Source organism: Chamaea fasciata, unplaced genomic scaffold, assembly GCF_029207755.1.
Source record: "Chamaea fasciata isolate MVZ Bird 193981 ecotype frontalis unplaced genomic scaffold, bChaFas1.0.hap1 SCAF_13, whole genome shotgun sequence".
NCBI lineage: Eukaryota > Metazoa > Chordata > Aves > Passeriformes > Sylviidae > Chamaea > Chamaea fasciata.
Genome location: NW_027094098.1, coordinates 16,834,451 through 16,852,358, shown reverse-complemented (window position 1 = coordinate 16,852,358; position 17,908 = coordinate 16,834,451). Strand labels below are relative to the sequence as shown.

Genomic DNA, 17,908 nt, shown 5'->3' with positions numbered 1-17,908 from the left:
TGCAGTGAATGATGACTGTACGGATTTTCTCCTAATTTAGCAATGGCAGTGATTTCAGTGCTATTAGGAATGGGCCCATCCTGGACAGTTTCTCAGGCTGCAGTGTTTGGAAAGTGCCCCGAAGGTATTGGGGATTTCTCTCTGGAATACGAGCATTAACATCATGCAGAACACAGTTCAGATATTTTTAAATCACGTTGTCAGCAACTGCCACTACAAGGGAAGGTATAGTTCTGACTTGCATCACTGTTATTTTTTACTTGGAAAGTGTGCTCATTTTGAGTCCTTCACTCAGCTGTGTCTACCCAGTGGAAAAACAAACCAGTTTCTTCTGGGAGAACTCAGCAATGGTCAGGAGGCCAGCTGCAAAATTGTGGTGGTGGTTTGTTGCTAATTCTGCAGGAGTGAGCGGAGGGGACCACCCTGTCCTAAATAAAAAAAGGGGAAGAAAAACAAAACAAAAATAATTTAAAAAAAAAACCCCTTTCAGTTTGTAACTTTGATTTTGGTAAAAGAAAAAAAAAAAAAAGTGTAAAAATAAAAAAAAGAGACAGTAAACAGCTTTTGTCCTTGCCCTGGATGCAGGTTTTCCATTCCTGGTTGCTTTTGCCTCACACCTGTAGGAAGCCTGCTCTTTTGCTTCTGTGCTTTGCCACCGCAGTACTTTTATTTGAAAACACGAGGAAATTCAATTTCCTCCCCCTCCTCTGGAGTCGGGGCAGTTTTGGCGACGGAAGAGTTGCAAATGGCTCGTGTGTGAGCAGCTCGGGATGGAGCCGCTCGCACGGGGCCATGCTGAGGTGCAGGATGGGGAAGATAATTGTGAATGTTCTGCTGGGGATCTGATTGACAGCTTATTGTCTGCAGGCAGTGAGTGAAGAATAGGAAATGAGTTAAGTGTAGGGGATCTGGCAGGCTGCAGGCTCTGCTGATGGCGGCTGCTGCACCCGGCCAAGCACCGCGGGCTCCCAAACCAACCAAGGCACCCCCAAAGGGATGTCCCTCTGCTGGTCCGAGACGTGTGTCACATGAGGCTGTGTCTCATTTCTGCTGCTGGGATGTCTGGGGTGCTGGGGCCGGTCTCAGCCCCTGTGTTGGGGTGACCCTGGTCAGTGCGTCACTGCGATTTTCACTGCGTGTCACTGTGTTTCTGACCCGTCAATGTGGGGGGACAACAGCAGGGATGTCCCATCGAGCTGCTGGATGCCTGTGGTCCAGAAGCAGAGCGAGAAAAGGAAACGTCTTCTCCCCACCTCAATAAATTTGTCAACACGAGGTCTCCTTGGTAGTTTTACAGTATCATAATATCTGGGGCCAGTTATGTGTGTTTGAAAGTTTTCATTATCCCACTTTTTTCCCCGGAGTGATGCATGCCCTCAGGTGCAGCTGCCCATGAGAAGCCCCCAGTGAGCACTTACAACATCACAGAACTGCACGTGCTATAGATAGAAATACCAAACACAAATACTCCGTCCCCAAAATCTCTCTCTGATTTTTTTTTATCTCCTTGCCTATGTGCATTTAAGAAAAAAAGAAAAATCCCAGCTTTGCATTGTTAGTGTAGGCTTCTGAGCCAGATTGTACTACAGAGCACGCTGATGTGTCTTCCCCTGAGGTATGGAAAGATCTATGTGTGCTAAGCAGGTGTTTTCGTTTGTTTAATTGGAGCTGAGTTTAGCACAATATTACAGATAAATGAATTACACATGTTCAGTAATTCATAGAAAGTGAGTGTTGTTTTGCTTAGACACTTGTCTTCGCATCCAGGTTTGCAGGGAGAGCGTGCTGGCAGAGAGGACTGAGGTCTTTTAAAAACAAAAAAAAGGTGTGTGCTTGAGCAGAGCCTGACGTCTGGTTGCTAAAACAGCAGTAACTATTTCACCTTTGTTTAAATCGTAACATTTGAAATTTAAATAGTATCCTGTTTTGACAAACTACAAAACCACAGGCCTGAAAAAGAAGCACACAAGGCCTGTGTCAATAGTTGGCGGCATCTCTGGGCAGGAAGTTTTGGGGTGACACATGCTGGCTGTGTCGGCACCAGGGATGGAGAGACCTGGGAACCACCCAAAGGGCTCTGGAGCTGCTCTGGTTTGCAGTGCCCAGAGCAGTGAATGCACCTGATGATGACTGGTTTGCTTTTACCTGTGGATTTTTCTATTAGTTCCTTTTTCCATCTCACTTTTTATTGGGCTTCCCAGGCTGCCACTCCCCTTGCAGAGACACTGCAGGGTATCAGTTCTCTCAGCCCCTTGTCACCACTGACAGGTTTCTCAGCAGCACGACAAGATCCCTGGATCCCAGGAAAGCCTCCCTGCCAGGAGGAGCACAGAGGATGTGCTGGCCCTGCTCTCGTAGGAGCAGCGAGCGACAGCCACGGGCAGCTCAGAGGTGCTGCCTTTCAAAGGACGAGCAAAACTGGTTGCTTCTTCTGGGAGTAGTCCCAGCCCTTGGCCAGCTTCCAGATGGATAATTCAACTTACCCGAATTTCCTCTGCAGATTCAATTGTAAACTCTTTTCTTGCTCTCCCCTGCCAGCGCTGTGTATAACTGTGCTGCGCAGCGTTAAACAACTGTCACGTGCAGCTCCACAGCCCGTGGAGTTGGAGGCACAGCAAGTAAAAGGTTATTTCAAAACTTGTGCTCAACTCTAGGGAAGGTATTGTTTCTGCCTTTTCATTTTGTGCAGTACTTTGGAGCAAGCTTTTGGATTTAAAGGTGTGGTTGGAGTGTAGGTCAGTGCTGGCAGTGTCAGCACTTGAGGCTGATTGTGAGAAGTGACTGATTCAGGGACATCCTCTCTTGTGGACATCCTCACCTTCAAGCCTCCTGATAAGTGAAATTAAGGCTCTTTAGCTGCATTCCTCATTCATCTAGGAATTATTTCTGGTGTATATTCCTTCCCACCCGGCAGCAATAGCTCCCCACCAGCCTCCTGGCAGGTCACTCTCCTCCATGGGCTACAACAGAAGGGTCTTGTGTGGCAGGAGCTGCACCGACAGCAAAACCAGCAGCCCTGCCCCACACAGGTACCTATCTGGAGCTGTGCTTAGCAAAACCTGTATCTTAGGATGGATCCAGCAGGGCTTGGTGCATCAGCCTGGCTTTCTAAAGGAAGCCAAAGGCACGAGGGGAGGTGGTCTGTGATCTGGGAAGTGTTGCTAAATCCTCCGGGTTAAATGGAACCACCACAGTAAATCACAGTTGAAAGTGAATTGGAAGCATTTAAGACTGTTACTTCTTTGAGGCTTTTCCTGCTGCACTCATCGGTATGGGATTGTTCTACAGGAGGCCCCTGGGAATTAATGTGTGTCCAAACCCGGCAGCAATCTCAGAAGGTTTGTGGCGGTGTGATCTATAAACTTTTAATTATATATAGAGCTGAGTAAATAGCTTGCAATCTCTTTAAACTCTTTGTTCATGAATGTATATTAAAAAGTGCCCATCCCACATGCACGCACGCACGCACACACACCCTCTTCCTTCCTTCCTTGTTTTACACCCACTTCCAGCAAGGCTGTGGCTTGTGGCATCCGTCCTTGTGCCGAGAGCAGTGGCCAGAACTCCCCACGGGGGTGTTCCAGCCAGGGGCTCAGCTGGACAGTGACCACCCCCCTCTGCTGTCCTCCTGCAGTGTGTCTGGAGTCACAGGACAGTGCAGAAGCTGTTGACTGTGACTGTGTTTCCCATTTGATCTGCAGCCCTTTTGGGAGGTTGATTCTGCAGCTTCAAACACTTTAATGAGATGCAAATTGTTTGTGATGCTGCCTTACTAAATGTATTGTAATTTTAAAATCATTTGCTTGTTAATTGTATTTAAATAGCTGCCACTTAGACAAGCAGAAAGTTTCCAGAAAGATAGATTGGGTTGTTTTTTTTTTTTTTTTTCTTTTTTACTGTGTTTGAAAGCAGCCCCAATGACTTTTCATGGCTGCTTTGGTAGAGCACATTCCAAATGGCAGCGTGCCCCAGCCTCACTCAGCTCCTGGTCCTCACTGTTCCCTCAAAGAAGAAATACTCAGTCACCTTTCTACTACGGAGCCACAGTCCCCCTAGAAAGGTGACACAGTGGATTGAGTGGCTGGAGATGTTCAGAGTAGAGATCACTTCCTTATCCCTCTCTTCAGCCGTGTCAGATCTCTAGGTCAGATTTTGGGGTGTGTAATTCGGATGCTGCTATTCCTGTGCATACAGGATTTGAAAGAGTCCTGAAAATTCAGAGGATGTAAGTCTGTGGGGATCTTTGAAATTCCCATCCCGTTTTTATGTGGATGTCTGACTGCAGGGCAGCTGAGGCAAGGTCACCCGTCCTCAGCACCTTCAGGGCTCTGTCTTCCACACATTGGATTAAATGGCAAAGTTTCTCTTGGCTTCAGCTGAGCAATATGAGGTTCCTACTGACCTCTGCTCAGCTTGGTTTAAAGTTGATTTTGATCCCACATCGTTGCTAGCTTTGGCATGGAGCAGGCTACACTGTTTCATTTGTATTTTATTTGTGTTTGAAATACCGTCCTGGAAAACGAAAAATAATATTTCCATATCAGTTCATTATTCTTGCGTTGGCTGGAGGATCCCACCCTGCCAAGGCTCCTGACTCTTGTTTTCCAGCTCCTCCGTGTTCAGTGCTGGACCCTTATTCCAATTCTGCCTGGTTTTCCCAGTGATGTCTCGTGTTTCCTCTGTTTTCTGTTTGCATCTTTGTTGTGCGGCAGGATCAGTAATAATAGTTAATAATTAGCAGCTCGATAGCACTCTTCACCTTCAAAGCAATTTTAGGCATTAAATCACTCAATTCTGCTGGCACTATTACAATATTGACTTGTTACTTCACCAGTGTCATTGAGGAAGCAAAAGCTGCGTTTTTATGGAGGCCAAAATGGGGTCACTTTTTTTTTTAGAGTATATAATTGGCAAAAAATAAAATTTTCTCCTAGGCTGACACTTCGTTTGCCAAATTTCAGCATAGAGCCAATTTTTAAAGCTGAGTAATAAACACCTGAAAAGTTCTGGTTTATAATGGCAGTGCTGAGAACCCATTAACTGAATGGCTCCACTACAACACAAGAAAACCCTTAAACTGTCGAAAAACCTGTAGAAACTGGACAGAGGCTTAGCAAATGTGAACTTTGCTGTGAGTCTGGAGCTGGGGCATGTACAGGCAACCTGTGGAGACTGGTGGCATAGATCATTAGGTGTGTCCCTTCTCCATCACAGGGAAAATGGTCCTTTCCCAGACGAGTGATGGAGCAAGGCGAGCATCCTGTCCCAGGTGAGCATCCCTCCAGGTCTCTAAAGCCATAGGGAGAAAGAAGGTGAGGAGGAGCAATAGGGATGGACCTCCAGAGGAGCAGAGGGCAAAACCTGAGACAACAGCAAAAGCCTGGAGCAGGGAAGGGGTTGGGGGATGCAAGGTGGCAAAGGAGATTTGTGAGGAAAAGCCATGGGGAAGGATGCAGGGTCAGGAGCCTGGGCAGCAGCAAGTGCTCTCTGGGGTACTGGAGGGAGACCAGAAAGGTGGCACCAAGCCCTGGAGAAGCCCTGCTTGGCTCATTCTCTCCTGGGCCCGTAGAGTGTATTCCTGCACAGATTTTCCTGGAAGCGAGGGCAGCTCTGCTTACTTCTGCCTGTGACCTGCAGCTTGCTGACAAACTTGGATGCAAATGCCACATCCCAGACGAGCATCATGCGTGCAGATGGCCGGGATCAAGGTATCAAAAGCGGCCTCCCCAAGGCAGCTCACAGAGCCCGTGGCCAGCTCGGCCCCTCTGCCCTTCCCAGCACAGGGGGGAAGCCAAGCTGTAAGAGCAATGTAGTAAAACAGCAAATTGACCAGTAAAAGAAATCAGTAAATGAAGGGAACAGCTATTAATGTGCCAAGCCAAGATGTGTAATTATACCCTAGGACTTTTCCAAACTAATACATGTTAAAGGTGTAAACCTATTAAAGGAGAGATTTTTCTGTACAGGGAACTTACGTAGATAGAAGGATTTACACTGTATTTTATTCTTGCGTTATAAGGTATAAGGAACATTTGAGCAAATCCAGTCATTCCTATTATTACAATATCATACGTTTTTCATACCGTTTTATGCGGTTCTTCAAAAACTTTGGCACTAATTCTCTTTATATTGTTGGGAATTTTCTTTTAAAAACAGAATTCTTTTTCTCAAACAGTTAATTAGATTTTGAACTTCAAATACAGTACTTTTTTTTTTTTTCCTCCCAAGAATAGGGGTGTTAGATCCATTGTGCTGGCCAAATTACAGTTTGGATAGATACATTCTCTCTGCTTAATCACCCTGCAATTTCATTCGAGTGAAGGATTTGGTGCCTCAGGTGTCCTGAATTCCTTCAGGGCTCTGTATGGTGAAGTTGCTGCCACCCTCTGCCCCAGGAGCGGCTGCATTTGAGGGCAGAGAATTGATGTCTCCTTCCAGAGAAGAATTTTTCTAGTATTCCTCTCCTGTTACACACTTTGCCGCGAGTTTGTGCTTTTCCAAACCAAAGTCTTTAGACTCATTTGAGGGATTTCTCTTGCTACAGGAAGCCTTTTTTTTTTTTTTTTTTTTTGTCTTTCAGGGACCACAGAAATATTCTTTTATTTACTTGTTTATCTTTTGCCGTGATGGCTGCAGCAATGGAGCAGGTCCTGGCTGCCACACCACATCCTCTCCAGCCCCAAGACCTACTGCAACTCAGCATCCTCTCTTTTCTGGTGGCTCAGGGTCGGGGAGGGGAAAGGATTGGAATAAGCAGCAGCTGGATTTGGATAGGAAATGTTGATGGGTCATAACCCTTGCTCGCAGACAGGAGCCGCATTTGCCTGGAGAAGGGAAGCGGGAGGGGAGGACCCTGTCCTTGCGTTAAGTTCAGGCCCGTTTATTTGGAATGAAGTGATAAAACGTGGCATTGCGCTGCGAAGGGCCGGAGTGAAGTACAAAGGAAAAGCCCAGAGCACAGAGTGAGCCCTGCTTAGTGATGCACAAAGGACTCTGAGCCGGTGGGATGACCCCAAGGGATGGGAGAGCAAAGTCCTGTGGCTGGGCTGTTTGCTTAGGCAGCACGGCCGCCTGTTTCTCACCCATGTGAAACCAGATGTGCACCATCAAAATGACTGACGTGGCCAAAGGCTGTGCTGAGGCTGGGACTTCTCCTGCCCTGCAGTCCTGTTTTCCCAAAACAGCACCACCTCCTCCTCCCCGCCCATTCCCCATCCGGGCTTAGTGAGGGGATGCTCCTGACCCAGAGACAGTGAGGAGGAGGAGAAGGACACTGTGGCATCACAGGGTGGTGGTCATGGGGATACGTCCTCACCAAGCCCTGCTTCCTAAAAAGCTCTTTTTCCACATGCATTTGATTCCTGGAGTCACAGTGCTTTTTCTAGCAGGAGCAGAGATCCCAGTGCTGCTTCCAAACTCCATCCCTGTGTAGCACCAGGAGTGTCACAGCTTTTCTTTGCACTCCCATCTAGCCATGAGGGCTGTTGACTAAACACCTCTTTAGGAAATAATTTGAGTTGTTTTGTTGCATGTGTCAACTTAATTGTTTTGCTTTTTAAAGAAGAGAAAAAGCTCTTCCCTTGGCTGCCTTCTTTAAAAAAATTAAAAATAGCTTTTGAATATTGGGAGAAAGCTTGGAACTATGAGCCAGCTAAATAAACTGTATCATGAAACCTTGGGGACCACTGAAATAGGAACAGTGGCCCATTACTGCTAAGAGGGTGTTTTATTGAAATATATTGAAAATACTCTGGTAGGTGTTCCCAACAGAGTGAGTGAAAAAGGACAATGCCCGGTGGTGGTAGAGGGTGTCCTCACAGGAGTACCAGAATACAGAACTCAGCACTCCTGGACTGTGAGCACAATGGTCTGATAGGTGTTATTACCTAAAGGGACCCATAGTTAATCAGTTTTATTTTAATTTATATCTCTGGTGATACATTCGTGTGTGTAGGTTTGGTTGTTGTGAAAGCAGACCTGTGTTTTTGAAGAGGATCCTTTGCGAGTGACGTGAAGCATTAGGTCTCCTGATGAGAGAGACAGATTACCAGGAGAGGGCAGTGCTTCCAGCACTGCATTCCACACCAGCCCCAAACTGGGGTGATCCAGCCCAGAACACCCAGCTGGGGACCCCGGGGCGGCTCCAGCCCACAGCGCCCGCCTGGCTGCACTGCGACACTGGGCAGGAGATGCTCTGGGGTGGCCAGGAGTTCACTGGTTAATACTTAACAGGCAAAAATGTGTTTGATTGACATTTGTTTTGTTGATGTTTTATTCTCTGTTATTTTTTTTCTTACCATGGCAACTTTAACATCACGACAAAACACCTACTTTGCCTCTCGGAGCCATTGCTGTTGTCATGCCCAGTGGGTTATTTTGGTAGACAGGGCTTGTTCTTTTCAAGTGGAGGTGTTCCCATCTCCTACCAGATACCACCTCCAGTCTTTCCTGTCCTAAGAAGGTTTTCTCTGTATGAACACTGTGTTTCAACCCATGGCAAAAAAAAAATAATAAAAAAAAGGAGTTTCAGTGGAAACCGCAGCATTTCCTCTACTGTACGTGACATAAATGTCATCTCACATAATTAAGGAAAGTAACTGAGAACAGTTAGTGGTGATTACCTCTCAATATATTGTGTACTTTGGGGCAGAAAAATAAATTATGAATAATGCCCAAGCATACTTGGAACAATTTGCACACTGTGTTGTGAGTGATGCAGACCTGCTGGTAGAAGAGTGTGCTAATAAATTTTACTTTGTGGCGGAAACAAGAGATTACAGTTTATTAGGAAAGGAGATGGCAATTTATTAAGATCAATCAAATATGAATGCAGAGCAAAAATGATGCCTTATTTATTTATTTATTTATCTAGATGCATGGGGGGGAGCAATTATATAAAATTTGTTGTTTACCTGTGATGTCTGATTCATTATTAATATTTTTATGTTTAGAGGGAACCATAATTTTGCTGAAATGTCTTCCATAACTCCTGTACAATCATATTCATAACTCACCTGAATGTTGACACATCCTGCTGTGTATATATAAATTAACTAGTAACACTGGCATTATAAAATGATGCATTAAATGAAGATGTGAATGGTAATTTAAAGCATGCCATGAAGTGAAATTTAAACCATTGTACAGCACTGGGGGGATTTAAAGAGCCTTGTTCATGCAGAATTTGCAGGGCCAGTAAGAAAAATGACAGTTTCTCATCAAAAAAAAGAAGAGTAACAGAGACACAAGGATTACTTAAATGTTAATTGCTTTGGAGTTCTGTTTTGTTTGACACCATCAGCCTAAAAATCACATTTTCCCTGAAGATATTTTACCATGAGGGCATTAGCTGAGATTATTAAAAATGACCCAAAAAAACCTGTTTACTTTGTCCTTTTTCTCACCACTTTGTGGGTTATAAGTTTCACTGTTTCCTGTTTAGTCAGTTGTTTTCCCCATTTGTTTTTGTAGGTCTTTCAAACAGCAGCAAGGGAAAATGAAGCATTCTCAAAACAGGAAAATATGATTTAACCCCACAAAAATGGGCCTGGGGATCCAGGAGTGGGAATAGTATCTGAGATGGCCTTTTTCCCTCAGAACTGCAAGCAGCAGTTTGCTTTTCAAGCGGCCCGTGGCCCCAGTCCAAGTGCTGAGCAGCCTGGTTTGGCGCTTGCCTTTGCCAGGCTTTGAGTGGCCCCACTGGGCGGGTGGGCTCCTCTGTGCCACAGCGGCACTGGCACCTAAATTCAGCTGAATCACTCCCAAATTTGTATTTGGGAAGCAGGGCACAGGATTTGGCCCACTACTGCCAGTTGCCAGAGCATAAAGTGGGACCCGTTTGGCCGTGCCTGCCCAGGAGAACATCCCGAGGATTAAGTGCAGATGCTTTGCTGGTTTAGGTAGAAATTGCCTCATATTAGGACTAGACATAAAGTTGACTCGTTTGGGACAGGTTGACTCTGGTTAGAGAAGATTTCACTTTGTGGATGTCCTTTCCTTATTTTTTTTCCTCCCCTGCCCTGCAGGCAGCTGAGGCTTTTCTGTAGGCAAATCCGTGCTCTCTGCATGGATAGGTTCCTGCAAAAGTCTGTGAATAAAGTGTACGTGTAAAATAATGGCATAGCAAAATCATTTATTCCACTATACTTGTCATAATTCATGATCTATTCCTCTCACTAGGACCTTAGAGCTTAGTATCCAGTGATCATTTTCTTTCACCTGGGTGAAAGATGCGACCGCCTGATATGGATCAGATCCCATGGGCACACAGTGCCAAATAGCCATCCAGCCTGCCACACTCTCTCACAGTTATTTTTAATGTATTACTTTATGTATTCTGTTTTGAACATCCCCGTCTGATGGTCTCTGTCTGTGATGACTCTTCGTAATTGAATGGAATTAAAGTGGGAGTTTATGGTTCTTCTTGGTCTTTTAAAATATTTTGCTGGCCTAGAAGTGCCTTATATTTCATGGTGACCTTACTTAACAAGTGCTACCATCTCTGTTACTAAGGCTGAAGTTTTTAGCCCAGAGGAGATGTTGGCTGAGCTTGCAGGTATGAAGCTTTTATATGAAAGGATATAAAATGCTTTAAAAATACGGCTTGCAGGTTCTGTGGCCAGCACTCAGTGCTTAGACAGCACCTTGCATTTTTCAAAGTGTTTTGCAAATGTTGGTCTACAGAAGATCCTGAAATAAGTCATATTATCCCCATTTTGCAGATGAGGAGGGAGAGATGTCGAGGCTGTTGACTGCCTTGAAATGGTGCAGGCCACTGCAAAGCCAGGCCAGAAACACTGCAGGCTGAGCTCTCAGAGAAAAAGGCATCCTCAACATCAGGGACATTAAAAAAGAACAATAACCACAAAAACTTCTAGGTGACTTGCCCAAGGCTGGGGAGAATTGTCAGTGCCAGAGCCAGCACTGTGCTTTTGCTTCACATGTAGCTCTCACCGCCTTGGGCATTCATTGACACATGATACTTTTTCTTTGCCCCTGGAAAGAAGAGAAATGCCTTGAGCGAAGTGGTAGGCTTCATAGAATCCCCCTTTTTTAATAAATAGAGTAATGCAGAGCTTGGCTCACAGGCGTGTGATCAGTCAGTGACCAGAGCAGAAGGAGCACTGGCCTTGGATTGAGCTCTGTGTGTGCCTGGATATAGTGATACTGGAAAATAAGAATTGATAATGCGAGAAGAGGATTGAGGCTTGTGTGGGTGAGAAGTTTCTGCTGAGGAAGACAAGATAGATCAAAAAGATTTCCCAGCTGGGGTCTGTAGAGCATCCTCTGATGGTCTGCAGAGACTGCCTGGGTGTGCAGCCCCCTGCTCATTTTGGCTACAGTGTTGGTCGGGGGGTGTTAACTCTCAGAGCCTTCCTATCGCTGCTCCTTTGCTGTTGGGGCTGTTGGGAATGCTGCCACAGCAATGCTCTTAGAAATACAGCAGGAAGGAGGAGGTGGTCCACAAGAGAACTGTTGAAAAGTTTAAGTGTGCGTATTCTGTCGTATATTTCCCAAAGCAATCCAAGTTCCTCGAGATTACTATGAAGTCCAGGACAGGAAGGATTTCTCCTAAGCGCAGGTGATAATTATTACTAGCGTGTTGCATGCTTTATGGTTTATGTTACTGCTGAGCTCCCAGTGTGTCGGTGGGGTGTGTGTGTGTACGTGTGTGCTTGACTTTGCACAGATACAACACGGATAAATCCTGGCGGTTCCCATGCCCTGTCTGCGCTGACCTGCTCGGGGCATCCTTGCCCCTTTAAGAGGCAGGCACTTTCTGATTCATGTAGGCTGTTTCTGGCAGATTTAGGGTCTTGCAAAAGATGCCCTTAGTCCCTTATTAAATATTCATAAGAGGGTGGGGTCACGTTTTTGTGACCTGAAAAAAATCCCATTAATAAATTTGTTATCTGACACGAAAACACTTTAGGGTGGAAAGCAATCCGTATCGCATCCCATTTAACATCAGATCACAAGTTGTCAGTAAATTGGGTCCTTTGTCTTTGCTTCTTGTGAGGTTCTTCAGCAGCATCACTAATGGGGCTATTGTGTGACAGCCCCGACTCCTGCAAATAACGGGAGGTTCTGCTGGGAGTGGTGTAGGGCAGCTTCTGTCTGCTCTAGTACTTGCACGTGAAGTAACTGAGGAGTTACTCTCTGCATCAATTTTGTACTCAGAAACTATGTGAAAATGTAAAAAAAAAAAAAAAAAAAAGGAATTGAAATAAGGGAGAGAGATTTTCTCAAATATTGCTGCCTGAGATGAAGTAGTTGGACTCGATGATCTCTGTGGGATCCAACTCAGCATATGCTATGGATGGGAGCTTTTTGGGGAAGGGAAAACAGGGCACCAGGTCTCTGGCAGTCCCTGTGTTCGGGAGGGCACAGGGCAGGGGGTCGAGTTTGGGTGCTGAAGTCTGGTACAAGCATTCCTTGGAGCTCGCCTGCTTGAGTTTGTAAAGCTTATTCTGAGTGCGGCGTGCCCCACGTTTGAGAGGCGTCCCAGACCCAAACACAGCGGCTTTGGGCGCTCAGAGCCCGCTGCCTCAGATCCGTGTGGCCGTGGACGTCCCCGGGCAGGGCTGGCAGGGGGACGCGGGTGCCGCAGGTCCCCCAGCCGCGGCCGAGGGAAGAAGGGGAGATGCTCCCCTCCGCAGGCCGGGCGCTCTGCCCCGTTTTAGACCAAACTCCCGTCAGAGGCACCTTGCGGTGGTTTCTTTATTATTCTCGCTGCTGTTTTCCGACACCGAAATCCCGAGGTTGCGTGGCAGAGCTGTCGGGCACGCAGCAGGAGAGCGGCAGCCACTTTCCGCGGGAGACGAGAAAGTTACGGGGCGGGCAGGAGGCTCCCCCGGGGCGCCGCCGGCAGCGCGCCGTGCCGGCGCTTTTCCCCCGCCCCGCGGCCGCGGCGGGGTCCGGGGGGGGCGTCCAGCCGGCGGTGCCCGGGCGGGGGGCGGGGGCGGCCCGCGGGGCGCCCCGTTCCGGGGCGGGGTGTGCGCGGCGGCGCAGGGCGGGGCCGCGCGGGTGGCGGCGCGGCGGCGGCAGCCCGCGAGCAGCGCGCCCCGCACTCCGCCCGCGCCCGCGGAGGCTCCGCACCGCTCCGCGCCCGCCGCTCCGCCAGCCCGCTCCATGGCCCGGCGCGCCGCACGCCGCCCGCCGCCGCCCAGGTGGGTGCCCCGCCGATGGGGGGGGGGGGGGGATCGGGGGCGGGAGGCCCGCGCAAAGTGGCGGAAAGAGCCGCGGCGGCCTGGAGGAACCGCGCGGTCCCGGCTCCTCCGCGGGAGAAGGAGGAGGAGGGAGGACGGGAGGGACGGCGTGTGCGCCCCGCAACTCGCCGGGGGTTTTTAGGAGTGATGAGCGGAGCGCGTCGCCTTGGCGCCTGTCGTGACAGCCGCGGGTGCGCGTAGCCGGGCGGGCTGTGCCGCAGCGCTGGAGTTGGGGAAGAAGAGCGAGGAAGGAGGGAAAGTGCACGGAGCCGGATAAAACACAGTGTCAGGTTTAAATGTCAGGAACCGGGATCGCTGAACGGATTCGCCAGTCAATTTACCGGGGGGAGATTAAGTGAGTGAGCTTTGTTTTTGACATTGACTGGTGCTGTGAACCCCGGCAGAATGGATGTAGCGGGATCTCGGCGCAGCCGGGCTCGGTGTCAGCGTTGCAGTGCGAGTGAGCTGAAATTTCGAGGGTGGTGGTGGCGGGGAGGAGGGAACCCTTAGGAAGTGGGTGGTAAGTTTAGAGCAAAGTGCATATACACTCTTCCTCCCTGGAATTAACTCCTTCAAAGCCAGCTTGTCTCCGAAATCAGAGTCGTGACTTGTCCTTGTGCTGGTGGCAGGGAAAAGCCCCTCGGTAGCGCGGCTCCGCCGTCTCGGTGCGTGTGCCGGCGTTCGACACGCTACCATTTCATATTTTTAAATAAAAACAAGTTTGGTGGCAGGAAGTGTGAATCATTCGGGGTGACCGAGATCTGTTTATGAAAACCAAACGGTTGGATTTATTCTAGCGGCGAGTGTTGAGTTGTGAACTACAATAAAGCGCTGAACTTTATTTCTAATAAAAAGTGACTTGCACACGCTAGTTTGTCTTTTTTTCTAAACAAAGTGAAATGTTAATTTTTTTTTTTTTTTAATTTGGATCGCAGCTGATTCTCATGCCTGATGCTCCCGGGCCCAATCCTGGAATGCCTTGTGCGTGTGCAGTAGCTGTAGTAGGCGAGGAGGCTTTTACCCTCCTCTCCCCCCGGAGCTGTAAGCGCCCTGCCTGCCAAATTATTATTTACCAGATCGAACCCCTCGTCAGAGCGTTTAATGTGCAGAGCTTTCAGGCATCTCGCACATCTTTTACACCAAGTTGAAAGGCATTTCTGTTTGCTTCTAAAAGTCACGGCTAGGACACATGTGCACATGTGCGTATGTCATTAGAGTGTGCTTCTGTCTGGTAAAGAAATGGCTTTTGTTGATTGTATATTTATTGTAGTAGCAGCCTAGGAAGTCTCTAAAAGCAGGCTCTGTCCTCTCCTCTCAGCCAGCGGAAAAATCTGCTGTCAGAGGGCTTTCAGTGATCTCCTGTGGCTATGTCCAAAAAAATTTCATTGATAAGGTTGCAGAGATGAAACCCGAGTCCTGTCTGAACAGAGTAGCTGCCTTGGCCTAGACTCTGATAGAGCTGAACTGCAAACTGATTGGTCTGACACTTTATAATCAAAGTTGATTTATTGTTCATTAGTAGTGCATTAGCCCTTTCAGGCAAGACAGTTATTTGTGTAGTGGCCTGTCAAACAAAAGACCGCTAGCACCTGTCATTTCTAAACCATGAGATAAGCAAGCAGATATTAAGATAATGCAAATAGGAATACAGTGGAACGAGGTAAAGTTCTAGCAATTTCTCTGTAAGAAATATTGTTTTATTTAACGTGGTCATGCTTAGCAAGTAGAGGAACTGGATTTTAGAGTGAAGGGATTCCCCTGCACCAGGACCGTCAGGAGGAGAAGGCGCTGGGAATGAGCTGGGCGTCCGTGGCGCGTGGTTTCAGAGCACCTCGGAGGTGAGGAGGTAATTGGGGCAGATAATGAATTGGGGAAAGCCAGTCACTGATACAGAAGGGAGATGTAAATGCTGTTTGGTAGCTTTAATTTAATTTTGTTTGATTTTGGTTTTAGTGTGAGAGCAAGACTGAGGCACTTTTTGTGCTTTTTTTTTTTTCCCCCCTGACTCCTTCCTCCTCTTCCCAACGGACAGATGTCATGAAAGGATGCTCTTACTGGCAGGGGTTAATTATATGAAAACTTGATGACATCACAGCAGAGCTGTGAGAATGTCAAAATACATCTGCTGCCATATTCAGACATATTGCTCTCCCTCCTCTCCCCCTATATCAGCTCCCCTCCCCTCTCAAAAGGGAATGATCTCATGACATAAAACAGAAAACAACACAAGTGTCAAAAGAAAACAAAATTAGTGAACTTTTGTCTGCCACCATAGAAACGAGGATTAACTTATGTTATTCCAGAGCATGGAATGGAGACTATCTGCATGAGGATATATAGTGTATTGTCTTCTGTGAATTTTCATTTGACAGGGATTTTGGAGGCTGTGATCTTAATTAAATCTCAACTGACTCAAATAATGCATCTAAAGGCATGCACTGTTGCGTAACCTTGCTGAGTTGGTAAACCATAAATCATCAGAAAGCTTATGATAGGAAGGGCTGCTTTGAAATTTTTTTTGTTTGCTACAGTTGGTTTGTTTTTCTTTCTGAGTCCTGTTTAACATTCACTTTACTGTGCTCTGCCATTGTGGCCTCCCTTTTCTGAGCAGTGTTATTTTTGCTTTAAAAGAAAAAAAGGAAAAAAAAAAAAAGCTCCGAGACATGCTCTGACCAGTCACTCAGCTGAACTAAAGAGAAGTCATAAATACAATGGGATTGACAGGGAAGAAATGAAATCCCTGCGCTGCCTTTGCAGGGACCTCAGCGCTCAGAGGAAGGTGTGGGTGCCTCATGTCCTTCTGGGGCTGCAGGAGCCCTGCACAAGTTTTAGAAGTGTAACTCCTAACCCCAGTTAAGCTGAAATTTTGTGCTGGGGTGTGAGCAGCGATCCGACCCGACGGTAGAGTCGTAGCAATGCGTCACAGATGGGTGATTGCACTGATGGACGGCGGGCTCTGATGTCTGAGCCAGCTGAGTTTTTAGTTCTAGTTGTGTGCAAGCAAGAAATGGGTTGCAACAGTTGTGTGGGGAAGGGTAAAATGGATTTTTAGGCGTTGAAAGCGAGGTAGGGCAGTCAGAGCGATTTCTTACGCATCATTTTAACCTGCTCAAGCACCGTTGTTTGAGAATGAAGTTGTTTTTAAAATCCTGAAATTACTATTTCAGTGCAAAATGCCTTGGTTTCTGTGTCTGTGATTACATGCTCCAGCAGCTGAAAAAAAGGTAAGGGGAGAAGGATTTTTGTGTTCAAACGTTTAAGGAATTTCAAAAGCTCCTGTGCTCTTCTGCTCTGTATTTCTTAGAGCTGCTGTAGACAAATGTGAGCTGGGAGGACACAGCACTTGGATTTGCTTTCTGTAAAGGTTTCTCAGTAGCAGGATAACTTACTGGTGTTGTTTTTCTCCCCTCTTTGCTAGGGAAAAGCAGTAGCAGGGGTAGTTTTATCAACACCTGCAAAACTAGATTGTGGGAAAGTCCTGACACCATAAGCTAAATTTGTTATTGTTTGGTGAAAGGCTTGGCTGGTTTTAAGCAGTTTGTTTGTTTTATTGAAAGCAGAACTGCATTACTGGAAACTGCTTTGCTGTAGTTCAGTTAAAATGTCCTGTCCTGTTTTGTTTTTATAAGGTGCTTACTTGTTCAGCTTCACTTTCCAGTTAAAAGGAAAGGGAGAAAAGATCCACCATATACTCATCTGCAGATTAAAGTGGCCGTGTAGAGACTGGGAGAGGAGCAGCACTGGCAAATATCTCTGCCCCAGCCTTTTTTTTCTTTTTTTTTTTCCCCTTTTTAACCTTTCCAGCACGGTTTCCTGCGTTAGCAGGAGGATATGTGGTCTGTATTGAAGTTGGATGAATGTCATAGAACCCAGACTGAATATTGAACAAATAAGTGGAATTGCTAATTGTTCCGTGCACTAGTTTTTGGACGGATTTGCCTTCATTGATTAGGTAAGATGCTCTATTATTTGGGAGGGACAACACCCCCTCCTCCCCAAACTGACAACAGGTTTTAATTTTTAAGCTTTATCTTGCCCTTAAATCTGAAACATCATTGTTCAAATAACTGAGAACAAGGTAAACCAACAACATCAAAAAGGTCGGCTTCTGTGATTTCTCAAGGGCTTGTTATTTTGTACTTTCCAATTCTATTTGATGTCTTGACAAAACAAGACGACACAAGGGAGAATACATTAAATTTTGATTTTCATCTAACCTGTTACAGTAGTGGCAGCTTAATTTCTTTTACTTTTTACCGAGGACGGCTTTTTGCACAATTACTCTAATTGCCACGCCACTTTATGAGAAGGTTTCTTTATGGGTTTCCCATTTGCCTTGATTTTGTGAGGCATTTTTTTGAACGTGCTTTGACCTTTAACACGGCGAGCTGGCTGGTTGGAGTGCGTCTTCATTAGAAGTAAATCAGTGAATGGCAAAATTGTCAAAGAAGCAACTGATGTTTTCTCATTAGAATCTAATTTGCACCGTTGTGCTTAGCTGTGATGTTCAGCTGTAGGTGTCTGCCATAGGTGTGAAAACCTGCACATTTTTAAGCAAATAAAGTTTACAACTGTTACAAAGGTGTCACTTGGAACCAGAGTGGCAAAGCCAACCCGAGTGTTTAAGCAGAGCTCTGCTTTGTGTGGGAAATAAACAGCATGATTTAACCAGGTGGATTTTTTTTTTTTCAAGAATCACT

General features: G+C 46.6%; 1 protein-coding gene across 12 annotated transcripts in view; it reads left to right on the top strand.

Annotated features, from left to right (window-relative positions):
* FOXP1 (forkhead box P1) overlaps positions 1 to 17,908 on the top strand; it is a 438,146-nt gene that overhangs the window by 338,263 nt on the left and 81,975 nt on the right. The window contains exon 1 of one of the 12 annotated variants that reach the window (XM_066195732.1): positions 13,061 to 13,169. The exons of the other annotated variants lie outside the window; for them this stretch is intronic. The gene's annotated coding sequence lies outside the window, so the exon portion shown is untranslated. Of the gene's footprint in view, positions 1 to 13,060; positions 13,170 to 17,908 lie in introns of those variants that run through there. 12 annotated transcript variants of the gene reach the window in all.